This window comes from Saimiri boliviensis, chromosome 1, assembly GCF_048565385.1.
Source record: "Saimiri boliviensis isolate mSaiBol1 chromosome 1, mSaiBol1.pri, whole genome shotgun sequence".
NCBI lineage: Eukaryota > Metazoa > Chordata > Mammalia > Primates > Cebidae > Saimiri > Saimiri boliviensis.
In genome coordinates this window covers 12,097,462-12,113,261 of record NC_133449.1, presented here as the reverse complement: position 1 = coordinate 12,113,261, position 15,800 = coordinate 12,097,462, and the positions used below count along the sequence as shown (strand labels likewise).

At 40.6% G+C, this 15,800-nt stretch overlaps 1 non-coding gene across 1 annotated transcript; it reads left to right on the top strand.

Annotated features, from left to right (window-relative positions):
* Positions 1-12,903: 12,903 nt before the first annotated feature.
* LOC120362065 (U6 spliceosomal RNA) lies at positions 12,904-13,007 on the top strand. The gene has a single exon (XR_005578070.1). It is a non-coding gene; the product is annotated as a U6 spliceosomal RNA (small nuclear RNA).
* The last annotated feature ends 2,793 nt before the right edge of the window (positions 13,008-15,800 follow it).

The window sequence follows — 15,800 nt, the reverse complement described above, 5'->3', positions numbered from 1 at the left end:
TAGAGAATGAGACAGCAACGCCAAGGGTCATGGTGGGTTGTTATAAGCTCTCTTCATAGGTCCACTGGCTCTATTAAAAATCTAGAATCAAAGCAAATAAATGGTAAAATAAAATAAAATAAAGTAGATTAGTTGAATCAATATTTGGCTTTGCTTTAAATATAGGCTTGAGTTTTGCTTAGCCACATCCTTGCAGTGACAAGTTAATTTCATCATTTACTACATGGGTCTTGGTTTCTTCATTGTACAAGAGTTAACCATCCCATAAACGTAGGATCAAATGAGATCTTCAGTGTGAAAACACTTAATCAACAGTCAGGACACTTTGCTGTTCTTAAATCTACAATCTTAATTTTATACTGGGGGAGATATTTATTCTCCATGTCTTTAGGAAGTTTGTGAGTTATTTTGTTTGGTCTTTCATAATTAGAAATATATTGGTCTTAAGCTTTATTTCCAGCTTTTCGATTTCAAAGCTGAAAGCAGCTCAGGCAAGGCAAAGAATACAAACTGCAATTCTTCCAAACTACTGATTTCTGCCATTTAAAAGCCGTGTTACCTTAAATGTGTCACTTATGCCTTCTGAATCTTGATGAATCTCTACAAGAAAATAAAAAATGCAACCTTCTCTAGTATGGTAAGACCATACTAGGTTGATCAATTCTGAAAACTAGGGAACTATTATTTTTCTAGTTGGATCTGTACCAATGGTATGTTACTGTCAGAGCAGACCAGAGATTTTTTTGCCCCAGCTTCTGCGCATATCCAGCACAACCCCTTAGCCATTTCTAAGGGAAATGAAACACTGCCTTTTGTAAGAAAGCTCCTTGTGTGGCAGGCTGCCCGGCTCCCTGTCAGAACTCCCTCTGCTTATGTATAACTCCAGACTTGTATTGATATCTCCATGCGCATGTTGGCTCAGCTCCTCCTTCTCAGGCGATAGATTGCTTCTGCTGAAGCTGCCAATACAATATTTTGAAAATAGACATCCATTTCTAGAAGAAAAAGATCCAATTTTTTTTTCTTTTCCACTCTAAAAATCATTATAATATCAATGTCTTTCATGTCAACATGATTTCTGAAGCCGTTCAACAAGGCACTCCTGATATGGCCACCCAACGGTGTAGAGCAAAGTGTTTTGGGGAAAACCCCTCTGGTGTTATAAAGAAGAGGGACAGGTGTACTCTGTAGCAGACTCCATTTATTGATCTTATCTTCTTGTTATGGGTTGAATTGTGTCCCCCTGAAAGTCCTATGTTGAAGTTCCAAACTCTAGAACCTCAGAATGTGAAGTTCTTTGGAACTAGTGTGATTGCATATGCAACTGGTTAAGTAAAGATGAAGTCATCATGGAGCAGGGTGGACCCCTTATCTAATATGACTGGTGGCCTTACAATAAAAGGAAAACTTGGACACAGAATGCACACAGGGAGAACACCATGTGAAGATGAAGACAGGAACTGGGGTCATGATTCTGTAAGCCAAAGAATGACCAAGATTCCCAGAAAACCCCCAGAGGCTGGGGAGCGGCTTGGAGCAGATTCTCCCTCCCAACCCTCCAAAGGAACAAACTCTGCTGACACCTTGATCTTGGACTTCTGGCTCCCAGAACTGTGAGAAAATAAATTTATGTTGTCTCATCTACCCAATCTGTGGTTCTTTGTTATGGAAGCCCTAGCAAACTACCACACTTTGTGTGTTTTCAATCTTTCTGAGAGTTAGAGAGTATTAGAGATGAAGGTGCATTTAGAAATCATTCAGTGAGATCACTTTGTGATCTATAAGGGAAGTGATATCTAGAAAGGTCCCCATATCTTTGAAGGTGAGAAGCCATCTAGAAGGCTGAAGTTCTGGTAACCAGGATGACATGCATTTTTCTGAAACAGGGGAGTTCCCTGATCCCTCTTGCAGGACATGCAAAAGGGGGGTGCCTCGCCTGCTTGGTCACCCTGCTGCTCAAACCCCTTGCAGGAGGGAGAGCACGCAGATGGACAGATGCAGAGGTCAGGGAGGTCAGAGCAAGCACTTTGGGCTCTAGCCCCACAGTACTGTCTAGGGGTAGGTGCCTGAAGCCCAGTGTTACAAAGTTCTTTTAGCTCTGCCTGCAGACGGCTTGAGTGTTAACCAGCTCAATAGACTCCATTTTTCACAAGGGCAGAAAGCCAGGTGACAGCTTTTTGCATCCTAAGCTCTTGCCCAGCATCCTGGAAAAAATCAGGTCACAAAGGGCTTGAAGGATGAATGTGAGGTTTTATTGAGTGGTGGAGGTGGCTCTCCTGCAGGTTGGATAGGGAGTTGCAAGGTGGGGATGGAGTGGGAAGGTGATCTTCCACTGGAGCCAGCCACTCAGTGTCTGGACTCCTCTCTAACTGCCCCCGGCCAAACTCCTCTCAGCATTTCAGATGTTTCTCCTCTTCTCTCTTTCTCTGCCACATCTTTCTGTCATTCTGCTCATCTGCTGGTTTGCTGGCTAGCTGGTCTGCTATTGGAGCCTGGGGCTTGGGGTTTATATGGGTGCAGGATAGTGGGCATGGTGAGGCAAAAGGCAACTTTTTGGGTGTGAAAACGGGGGTTCCTGTCCTCATTTAGGGATATGGGTCTTTAGTCTTGAGGGTGGGGCCTTTTCCAGGGAACCACCCTCTCCTACCCAGTCTTCTATCTGTATCATTTTTTTACATCCCACACTTCTTTGCTAAGAGATGCATAGGGAAAGGGCAAAGTTATTTATTATAAAAGTGCCATCAGCCCAGAAAGACCCAGACTTGCAAGATCACCTCCTGCTCAGTTCACTGATGCACCTGCCTCCTGCCTACAACCTCCAAGTACAGATGCTCTGGTCTATGGTTCAGACATACTCAGGATGCTGTCCAGGCCAATGCCTGCCCTTCTTTGAGACCTTGGAGTATGACACTTTTCAGAGAAATAGAAGTTAATGCTAGAATGCTTCTTCCCCAGATTAGCTGATGAATCTTTCACATTTTAAGTCAGTCATTGCTAAAATATCACTGTTTATCCTTTTCTTATTCTGCTCGATTTCATTCTAAATAGTATTTCTAATATACCATGCAATTCATCTATTTATCATATGTATTGTGTTGTAAAAGGTAAGCTCCAGAAAGTCAGGGGTCTTTTTCTGATTTGTTCACTGACATAATCCAAATACCTAGAATAATAGTGCCTGCCATATATTGAGCTTTTAATATTTTATTTTATTAAAATAAATACATACATAGTTTGAAAATGTTTATTTGAATACTTCCAATATTACTATTGAATTTATTGCTCTGCTGTTTGAGAAACACCATGATGCCAGAGGTCTTAGAGACAGAGGGGACCACTTGACCTAGCCACCTTGAATTTTGGTCTAGTGTCCTGGGTTATAACCCAGAGCTGTGTTAATTGAGCGAAGCACCAAAAGAGGCTTAAAGGAAAAGTATTAAGTCTTAGCATTTAGCTAGTGATAACCTCTTTTGTGTTATTTGAAAATGTGTTTATGGTTGTATTTTTTAAGCTTATTGTATTTAGGCTATGCTAACAAAAAGAATTAAATAAACAGAGCTAAATATTTTCTCGAGTCACATTGGTCAATAAGGTAGCCACTAGTCACACATGGCTGTTTAAACTGAAGTGAATTAAAAGCGAATTAAGTTAGAAATTTAGTTCCTCCGTCACATTAGTCTCGTTTTAATTGTTCAATAGTCACGTGTGTCTAGCTGCTGCCAGATATGACAGAGCAGATGAGATGTAGAACGTTCCCACCATCACAGACGGAAAAGCTCCAGATGTTTTTCTTAGCATCTGGATGTTTTGCACCATAAAATGAAGGCATCAGAATGAGGGATGGCAGTTTTCACTCTTCCTTGGGTCATCTGACACGCTGATTGAATTGTTTTAGGCTAAGTTTCCTCCACTAGGCTCTGTTTTCTTTCTTTCATAATGATTTCACGGATTTGTGACCAATAGGCACGATTACAGTGTGTTTTAGTCATGTTATATCATTAGTTAGTTGTTCAGATCCTGGGATTTCTCAATCCACAGACAATAGAAGTTTAGACAAAGGGTTGATGAACAAATTGTTTGGGTGAGTTTGGGATACACAAACAGCTTAGAATGAGGAAGATTCAGGGTTTGTGTGGGATAGGGCTTAGCTATGGAGCTATGGAAAGAAAGTCACTCAACTATAAACTCCTTGAGGTTGGGAGCTACAGCTGATAGATATTTATATTCTCACTACTTAGCATAATATACACTAGGCTTTTCATATATATTTGTTGTTGCTGTTAAATTAATTAAGCAACCAACCACGTAACACATCAGCCAACCAAGTGATAAATGACAGATAAACAAGGGCCACATGGAATGCTATTCTCCAGTAATATAAACCCCCCAAATTCCAGGGATTTTCTACTGCAGTAGTTTGCTTTTTATTTAATTGTACTGTCTAAAATACGTGAGGGTGGAGATAGTGTTCCATATGGCCATTCGGGACCCTGGGCTAATGCATGATCTATCATCTCAGCTATCATTCTGACAAGTAGCCTGCAAGGTTACCAAGGTAAAGGAGAAATGGAGGCAGTATACCAGTTCTCAGCTCTCTCAGCCCAGAAGTGGTGGGAGTCACTTTTACTCAATGTTTGTTGGCAACTTGTCATATAACACCATTCCCTGCAAGGGAGGCTCAGAAATTAAAGGAAATACACAAGTACTTGGTTGGCACTGTGTCTATCACACCAGATCACACAGGACCAGGACAAGAGGCTTAAGTTTTACCCACTAGTGGCTTTCCAGCTATTTTGTTAAACAATAGAATCCGCTCTCCAAATTCAATATAATATACAAATAAGGCAAAAATAGAGCTTTCCTGGTTGAAATGGGGGCACAGAGAGAAAGATCCCCAACCCTGCTCACTCAGCGAATCCTCACACACCATCTCTGTACCTTACACATTCCTCCAAGGAATCCGGAACTCCTCAAAGCACAGAGCAAGGGCCACTGCCATAGACTATCCAGAGCCCCTGGAGGCTGTAAGCAGGAAAGTAATGCGACCACAGTTTCCCTTTGCAAGGATAACTTTGGCACAGTTGTGTGAGGATGGCAGGGAGCAGTGGGTTGGACTGTAGGCATGTAGTACATCTATCAGGAGGAGAGGCTGGAACAGGTTCCTAGGCTGCTGGCATTATTCCAGATGAGTGAATGGAGGCCTGAACCATGTCACAATGGGACTCAGTGGTATGCCTTCCCAATTTCTTCTAGCTCAAAATTCTGACTGTTTCTCAGTCTGATCTACCTTCATCTTTATACAGGTTGAAGTCTTTCCAACTTTCCTTTTAATACTGACCTAGGTCTATAACAGGAGTCAGCAAACTGTTTCTATAAAAGGCCAGGGAGTACATATTCCAGGCTTGCAAACCATTTGGTCTCCATGACAACTACTCAATTCTATCGCAGAGTAAAAGCCTGCTGTATGGACAATATGCAAACAAATTGGCATGGCTGTGTTCCAATAAAACTTTATTTATCAACACTGAAATTCGAATTTCGTGTAATTTCCATGTCATGAAACATTTTTTAAAAAAATTGTTTTCAGTCATTTAAAAATATGAAAAACAGTCTTAGCTGATAGTCCAGCCTTGGCTAATAGGCCATATGAAAGCAGGCTATGGGACAGAATTGAACTGTGGTGAGTATTATGCTGACCCCTGGTCTATTATGTCAAGTGATTACATCTATTATTAGGAAAAGGATTTATATTCATAGAGATGGTTTTATTTTCTTTTCTTTTTTAAAATGGCATACATGATAATGAAATGAAAATAAACATATGAAACTAATGCCTTCCATAGAACACAGAATTCAGAGTTTAAAAAAAAAATCTCTGGAAATGATTGCCAGTCAATGATTTAGTCAATGTGAGTATATTTTAATTTTGTACCACCCCCCGGCACAATTTAGAGCAAAGCCAGACAATTAAAATAAACAAAGCAATATAAAACAAGGCTGGAAGGCCCTTCTGTTCCTGGATTCCTTTTTGCCTCTGTAATAGAAACCCAGAAATATAGATGCTCTTCCTCAGGGCACCACTCACTAAAGAGGCCACCAATTAATGTGAGAATTACCAGAATCATCAAACTTATAGAAAATTTGGCCTTCTGAAGGCAAAGAAAACAATTCTATGAAATGTTCCTTTCTCAGAAGTCATCCTATCCCTAAAAGTACCCACTGAACAAACACACCAACTAAAGCACCTGATGAAATGACTTGCTCTTAAAACATTTTCTTCCCCATTTTTAAAATAATGAAGGCTTACTTTAAATAATTTGTAAAATGATCTAAAGGTATAATGATGTGAGTAAATGTCACCCCAAATCTCATAACACAGAGATAACCATCTAAACCAGAGGGCATTTCTTTAACATGATGGGTATCATTCTGAATCTACATATTTTCAGCCTTTTTGTTGTTGTTGTTGTTGTTGTTGTTGTTTGTTTGTTTGTTTGTTTGGAGATGGAGTTTCACTCTTGTTGCCCAGGCTGGAGTGCAATGGCACAATCTGGGCTCACTGCAACCTTCACCTCCCAGGTTCAAGAGATTCTCTTGCCTCCTCAGCTTCCTAGGTAGCTGAGACTATAGGTACACACCACCAGGCCTGGCTAATTGTGTGTGTGTGTGTGTGTGTGTGTGTGTGTGTGTGTGTGTGTGTGTGTGTGTATTTTTAGTTAGTTAGAGACAGGGTTTCACATGTTGGCCAGGCTGGTCTCAAACTCCTGACCTCAGCTGATCCTCCCACCTCACAAACTGCTGACCTCAGGTGTGGGGATTACAGGAGTGAGCCACCACACCTAGCCTGTTTGATTTTTTGTATTTTGGTTTTGTTTTTGTTTTTTTTTTTCTTAAACTCAGCATTATACTCTGAACATTTTCCCACATCATTAAGGAGCCCTTGGAATTTTTTTTTTCATTGACCACATAATTTTGAACAGATATATTTTTATTTAATTAACTGATGTAATGGAAATGACCTTTCATTAAGGATCATGCTTTCAGTCAACAAATATGTGCTGCATGGCTCCTTGATGCCAGAGACTGGCTTAAACACCAAGGACTGACATGAGCACATGGTCTCTGTTCTCATGGAGCTGACATCATGAGTATCTTTTATGTGTAAACCCTGCACTAGATCCCTGTGGTGCTGAGATGAATAAAGCCCAGTCTCTGCTCCCTGGGAACTCTCAGTCAGTGAGGGAGACAGGCAGTTGAACCTACAACAATTACCCCACATTGTGATACAAAGAATGAGGCCCTGCATGTACAAAGACGGAGGGGATGCATCTACTGGGGAGGGGCGGCAGGGAGGGCAGAACCCCTGCAGAACGAACGCTTAGTTTTAACATCATTATTTCGACAGATGTTGGTTCTAGTCCAAAGTATCTAGACACAGACCCTGCTGTGACTAATTAATGTCACTATGCCCAAGAGAGTCTGGCCTACTTAGTCGCTTAAAGAGGACTTAGCATTGATGACTTACTGAGTTACCAGAGAAATGAAGATACAGATTCTCCCATCAGAAGCCACAGGGAAGCCACAGCACTGTCCAGTGGAAAACGCTTTGGGCCAGAATCTAACTGCCTTAACCCCTGGTTAAGCCCTGACCCGCTCCGGGAATTGTCCAGGATTGTCACAGCTAATCCCCAGAGCACCTTCCTCACAGGGAAACTAATGGCATACACGAGCCTTAAGATATAGGCAATATTTTCTGTGGTCGGTCATTTCAGCAGATCAGGTTCTTCTGCCAGGAAGGTGCTGGCTCTGCCTAGCACAAAAGAAATTCTCTCTAATTGTGTGTTGGATTAATTAGCATAATCTTCAACCAGATCCCTGTCTGTGAATTTCTTTATTATTATTATTGTTGCTCTTGTCATACTATATATGTTCTCAGTGCAACCTGGGTTTTCATTAACCCAGTACACTGGTTCCACACTGTGCTGATTGCCAACTCAGAGGATGTTCTAAGCCACATGGCTGTTAACTCGTGTCTCTTTCATCGTGTATTTTTCTGGCTAAGTTTGGAACACTTGATCAAGCCTAAAAACTGTCGGTTTTGCTGTAACATTTGTTTTGAAACTCTGCATTTCTTCTGGCATAATCAGTATATTAGGAAACAGTTGGAGCACACTGTGAATATATCTTTGCCTGTGCATTATTTCATCTGCTAGGAACCGCATACAGCTGACCCAGGGTTTATAGGAATATGCAAAATACACACACCTCCATACATCTACCAGCTATGGCAGATCACTGAGTGCGTTATGAGGCACACCCATTCACATCTGGTGTTAGAACTTTCTCTCTGATTTCTGATCAACTCCAGTCTCCATTTCACAGGGACTCACAAGCTGCCCCCTGCTGGCACCCACTTCCACAAGCAAACTCCGTCTTCTGTAAGTAAAATGTCATGTTTATTCTGTTATTTAAGTACATCTTAACCATTTAACACATGTACACCTCCACTAGTGTTTTTATTAGATGCCTTTCTTTGTGATTGTGTGTCATCGATCAGGTTTTTAAAATGTTGTAACCCCATTTTTTTCATAAGTCTTGTGGTTTTTCTGGCATACTTTTGCACAGTGCTGTAATTTATAGGAACACATATGTTGTGTTAAAGCAGACCGTACTGTAGAGTACTTCATGTTCTCCTCTCACTATTTTATCTTGCTGGACTTGCCATTGAGATCGATCATGCTATTTTTATCACGTTTGATCATGTGTTCCAAGCATTTTATTCTCATTTTACAGGTGAATTATCTGAGGTTTAAGGACAGTAATGTCTAGCTTAACTCTTCATGAGTGGTACAATAAGAATGAGAATTGCCTTGTGTTTCTTGACCCAGGGGAAGCAGCACATTACTGTATAAAGAGGGTGGTCTTTGAATGGGACACATCTGTATAAGCTTCAGGAAGATGACATTCACTTCTCAGAATTACTCTGGAAATTAAGCCACAAAATGTAAGGAAAATGTGAATCTAATGCCTTGGGCAAGGCAGACATATTTGCTCTTTCCTTTATATAGTAATACCAGATTGTATAATTCAGGGTTATCCAGAGAAACAGAACCAATAGAAGATATATATGTATATGTGTGTGTATGTGTATATGCATATGTATACACACACATATTATATGTGTGTATATATATATATGTATGTATACACACAGACATGTCAGATTTATAATGGGAATGGGTTCACACAATTATGAAGGCCAAGAAGTCCCACCATCTGCCATCTGCAAGCTGGAGAACCAAGAAAGCTGGTGATGTAATTTAGTTCAAATAAGAAGGCTGAGAACCAGAAGTGCCAACGTCTGAGGATGAAAGAAGATGCATGTCCCAGCTCACACAGAGCAAATTTACCCTTCCTCTTCCTTTTTGTTCTATTAAGGTCCTCAACACATTAGGTGGTACCAACCTATACTGGTGAGAGTGTGTCTTCTTCACTCAGTCTACCGATTGAAATTCTGATCTCTTCGGGAAATACTCCCACAGACACACCTGGCAATAATGCTTTACCCGCCTAGCTATCTAGGCAGCTCTTAACCCAGTCAAGTTGATACAGTAAAAGTAACCATCACACAGGTAAATCTTATTGGGCACTTATTTTAACTGAAGTGCCCAGTAGCTTATTGGGCACTGAAGGAACTGTTTTAAGCACATTTGTGTCTTAACTAATTTAACCTCGATAAACAACCCTATTTAGAGGATTTCATTATTATTTCTTTTTCACAGATGAGTAAATGCATGCACAGAAAGGTCGGGTGATTTGTTTAAGGTCAAGTATCTAGTGTGCCAGTTATTAAGTCATGGACTCTCAGCTCTAAACCCACCCTTCTGTCGACTGCTTTGTGGAGCTGGGCCTGAGGTTCAGCAAAGCACATTTTTGCTTTGTCAACTTGATTCCCATTATGCTCTACAAGGCTAAAGTGACACGCCCCTTACTGTCTGTCGCTCACGTCGCTTTTTGTGCCCTTGCTGTTCCCCCAGCCACCCTCGTTCTCCCTGCCGGAAGCAATCTTTTCCACTTGCGGTAGCTGAACCCACTCTGCGGTTTTTCCACCACTTGCAAGACGAGCACAATCTTGTGCCTCCAACACACAACCCCAGCCAGCCAGCCATCTTCTCAGAGGTCTCTGTGTTTGCTTCAGGGGTCCTCTACTACGGTTCAAAGATTTGACTGTCTCACACTCATTTTGTTCTGTCCGTCGTAGGGGCTGTCGTGTGTCCTGCAGCTGCTACCTCTGTGATACACCTTCGAGTTTTCTTCTTACACTTTCAGTTACCTGAGTAACAACGTTATACCTCTTGAACAATAATTCCTATTAAATTCCGATGATTGAAGTAAACTGTGTGCTCTGCATCTTGGCTGCACTCCGACCAATGCTCCTGGTAAGAGGCAGAAACAGAACACTATACCAGCAGCTACGTGCAGGGATAGACCACTACGATATACTGCCTCTCAGATATTATTACACAATTACAGATCCATACACAGCAGCTATTATCTTTGCGTGTTTGTTTGACTGATTTTTTTGAGACGGGGTCTTACTCTGTCATCTGGGCTGGAGTGCAGTGGCAAGATCATGGGTCTGTATTCCCTTGACCTCCCAGAATCAGGTAATCATCTTACCTGGCCTCCCAAGGAGCTAAGACTACAGGTATGTGCCACTATGCCCGGCTAATTGAAGTAGTTATTATGTTTAGTACAAACCCAATTATGACCTAGCTGGCCAATGTTATACTGTCAGCTCTTACGTTCTAGACTTATAAAAAGTTAAGTGCTTCAGTCACCCTTCCATGGACCTGACTTCTAGGGACCAATGGAAACTGACCACTAGCCTCTTCTTGTGGCACACTAACCATCAAAGGAAAGAGAAAAGAGGCCAGCAGGTCAATAGACAGAAGATGTCCATGTTTGACTCACTGAAAAGTTTTCTCTGGAACTCTGCACTTCCAACCTAGAGCAAAAAACAGAGTATTCTCCCTGGGATCTGCTAGTCCACAGCCTTCTAGAATGTCTGAGTTGGAAGGGACCCCAGAGAGCATTCATTTAAAAACTCCCATTTTAAAAATGAGTACACTGAGGCCCAAAGAAAAGGGCTAGTCCCAAACCACACAGTGAGTTAGTGCTGGTGTCCAGACCGGAACAGAGTCCTTATCTTCCCATGGGCAAGCTTCTGCGCTTTTCCTAGAGCTCATAGTCACTCCTCTGGAATCTGCTCTCTACAGATGGGAATTCCCTTGGGTGTCCCTCATCCTGTTCCTAGAAACCCGTGGAAATGGGAGTAGGAGAGGTTTTTTTCCTCTGGTCTCATTCTTTCTGGCTTCTGTCTCCTCACAGGGCTGCAAGGTAACGAGAATGAAGTTGAGTGAGATGAGCCTGGAAAGTGCAGGGTGAGATCCATCTTTATTTACAATGTTGATATTTTCTTCATCACGGATTTTTTTAAAATTTCATTTTAAAAATATTGCACTAAAATATTATTTATCAGGATCACTGAGTGTTCATATTTTGCTCCCACAGTGAGTGCCTTTCTGGTCACAACCTTGACCTGTCCCACCCTCCCTTCCTCCCCTCTGACTACATCTCCAGTCAGGTCAGTTTTGCCACTTTGTAACCGTTTTCTGATGCATGGTCCACCTTCTGTAATATCAGAAGCACTCCTACTGATAACACAGATGGTGAGTAACATGAACAACGACCACTCAGGATCAGCTGACAGAGATCCAAGATAAAACAGGGGAATTCCTGACTTTGATGAAAAGGATGCTGTGGTGAAGTGGAGCAGCATAGGCTTTAAAGTCAGAGGCACTGGGGTTTCAGTCCTGATCACACCAACTTAGCAGCTGTGTGATGAGCAATGACTGATTGTCTGTGATCTGAAAGCAACAGATATCCAGACATGAGCAGAGCCTGCTTCCTGTTCCTACAGCAGGCATGATCCAGATGGAGGATATTGTTTATTTCTCTGGGCCTTGTTTTCAATAACTGAAAGTGAAAATAGCATCATCTCACTGTGAGGATTAAATATGGCTCTTTACATGATATTGCCTAGCATAATATGGGTGCCCAGTTAAAATGTGCCTCCATACAAATAAAGGCAATCTTCACTGGAAAATTCTCATTGACAGGAGTCATCACAATGCATAGTTACTCTTTCACTATTTAGGTCCATCTTCCTATAGCTACTTGAACTAATCTGAAAAGACACAGAAAAAACTAATTATTGAAAACTTTTCAATGGATGCCTCAATATTTTAAAAAATTAAGGAGAAAGACATATTTCTTTCAGCTACACTCAAGGCCTTCAAATGTTCAGATAGCAATTTTCATTCTGAGATGGCCTCTAATAAGTAGTACTTTTTCATAATCTCCTGCTCCTGAGTACAGGTGGAATCTGATTACTTCTAGCTAATAAAATATGACAAATTGAGGACAGCCACTCCCATGACCATGGTCTACCACGTAAGGCTCCAGCATAGCAAACGGAACTGAGTGATTCTCTTCCTGGCCTTGAAGACATGAGCTACTATGTTATGAGGCCTGTGAGAGAGTTAGGTGTCGGGGAACTCTGGGTGACCTCTACTTGTTGACAGCAACCCTGACTGACAGCCAACAAGAAAGCAAGAACCTCAGTCCTAGAGCCACAAGGAGCTAAATTCTTTCAGTTATATGAACTTAGACAAAGAGACTCTAAGCTCTAGAAGAAATACAACTCAGATACTGCCTTGATTCCAGCTTTAGGACATCCTGAGCATAGGCCTAGCTAAGCTTTACTTGACTAAATTTACATTGTTTCAAGACATTAACTTTATGGAAATGTGTTACACAGCAATATAAAATTATTAATAAGTGCTTGCTTTGGCGGCACATATACTAAAATTAGAATAATATGGAGATTAGCATGGCCCCTGTGCAAGGATGATATGCAAATTCATGAAGCACTCCACATGTTTTTTGCAATCTATCCACCTGACAAAGGTCTAGTACCCAGAATTTACAATAAACTTAAACGAATTTATGGGGAAAAAAACAACCCCATCAAAAAGTGGGCAAAGGATATCAACAGATACTTCTCAAAATAAGACATTCATACAGCTAACAAACATATGCAGAAAAACTCAACATCACTGATCAGAGAAATGCAAATCGAAACCACAATGCGATACTATTTCATGCCAGTCAGAATGGCGATTATTAAAAAGTCGGGAAACAATAGATGCTGGAAAGGCTGTGGAGAAATAGGAAGGCTTTTCCACTGTTGGTGGGAATATAAATTAGTTCGATCGTTGTGGAAGATAGTGTGGCAATTCCTTAAGGATATAGAACCAGAAATCTATTTGACCCAGCAATCTTATTACTGCATGTACACCCAAAGGATTATAAATCATTCTACTATAAAGACATATGCACACATATGTTTGTTGCAGTACTGTTTACAATAGCAAAGACATGGAACCAACCCAAATGGCCATCAATGATAAACTGGATAAAGAAAATGTGGTACATATACACCATGGAATACTATGCAGTCATAAAAAGGAATGAGATCATGTCCTTTGCAGGGACATAGATGAAGCTGAAAGCCATCATCCTTAGCAAACTAACACTGGAACAGAAAACCAAACACTGCATGTTCTCACTCATAAGTGAGAGTTGAACAGTGAGAACACATGGACACAGAGAGAAGAACACCACATACCAGGGCCTGTTGGGGAATTGGGGGTGACAACTTAGAGAATTGGTCAATAGGTGAAGCAAACATCCATGGCACATGTATACCTTTGTAACAAACCTGCACATTCTGCACATATATTGCATTTTTTTTTGAAGAAATAAAAAACATTTTTTAATTAATAATATATGAAACTGGTTTATTTGAGAAGTCTGAATTAGAGAAGCTAATTCTACATGTTTTCTTGGTCTTCTCCTCTCTGCATAGAAGTGACACTAAGGATAGAGCATTGAGTCTGGTTTCGAAATTCCATTTATTCCTTAGCCCAATATTTCATATAGAATTGAATCCTCTTACATGACCTGCTCTGTGTTCCCTTCAGTGACTTGATTGCCTCACATCAGTTTTTTTAAGGAACGAGTGAAGCATTTTCTCCAAGTGTCTATGTAGCAGTTTTAATCTAGGGGATAAGCATAGACTTCAATAAGATTCAAACATATGATGGACTTTGAGGGAGTTGATTGCTATATAACTTTAATCAGAAGCCCTATGGAGTGAGCTACAGTCAGCTTATATTTACAACTTTTGCAAACATCAGAGACAAGGCTAATCAGAACATATCATAAACAAACTGTAGCCATTTGCTGAATAGATCAGTTATGTATTCATCAATGGTACCAGGAGACTCTATAGAAAAGCATCAGGGAAAGTCTACAGACATCTGCCTCCCATCAGCTAGACACATACACACACCTGCTAGCTTATCCCACCTCACAGCACAAAAGTGGTACCTTGATTGCAGCTTTAACTTTAGTCACTTTTTCTATATAGCAAACTACCCCAAAACTCCATAGTTTAAAACAGCAATAATTTACTTTTTCTGATCATGCTGTAGATATTGATTATGTGGCTCTTCTGTCCCACAAAGTGTCTTGATCTTTTCAGGCTGCTATAACAAAATATTTTAGACTGGGTAACTTATACTAACAGAAATTTATTTCTTAGAGCACTAGAGGCTGGGAAGTTCAAGATCATAGTACCAGCATATTTAGTGTCTAGTGAGGGTTCCCTCTCTGCTTCACAGATGGCAACTTCATGCTGTGTCTTCCCATAGTAAAGGGGGCAAGAGAGCTCTCAGAGACTTCTTTTATAACAGAAGGAATCTCATTTGGCCTAATCACCTTCCAAAGACCTCACATCTAAGTATGATCATATTAGGAATTAGATTTTAATATATGAATTTTGAGGGAAACATAAACATTTAGAACATAGCACACAGTGGTATCTGCTATGGTCATTCAAGTGACTTTGCTTTCATTTGGTGGCTAGTGTCTCTCAGCTGCCTGAGGCATTGGTGCTAGCTGTCAGTTAGGGAATCTCTACTGTCCATGGGAATGCTCTCCCCATACGACTTCTCATCCTCACAGCTTTCCCCATGTAACCTCTCTTCTTCAGGATGGCTTGAATTTTCTTTGCAAGATAGCTGGGTGTCAAGAAGGCCAAAAAAATTAATCTTCCATGACTCTAAAAGGCTAAGCCTAGAAGTCCACAGAGTCATTTCTGTCATTTTTATATTAGTTGCAATAAGGCATAAGTCAGTAAAGACTCAAGAAAAGAAGAAATTGACTTGATAAGAGGAGTAAGAGGTATGTTCAGGGAGGGGAGGAGTTCTTGATGGCCATCTGTGATGACTTTCTAGAGTATTCATTTTTGAGTTTCTCCATGAGATGATTCTTTGATTTTAATTTTCTATTGCTTACTACGCGTTATATTTAAATAGTTAAATAATTAATTTTAAGTTACATTTTACTATTTATGTAATTTATATGATGTGTCCGCTACCCATATGCATCCTACAGAATACTACTGATGTGTTTCTAGGGCAGTTTTTAGACATTGAGCTCACAAGTTTCAGAATATGCCTTAATCTCCTAGGGTTTCCTTTAATATTCCATTATTACTCTCTTACAATGTTATGATCAAAGAAATAGGTGTATATTGTGGAGTAAAATTCAAAATTTGGACTAATAAGATTTGTCATGTAGCCAACTGCTGGAAATTAAATATTGTTATA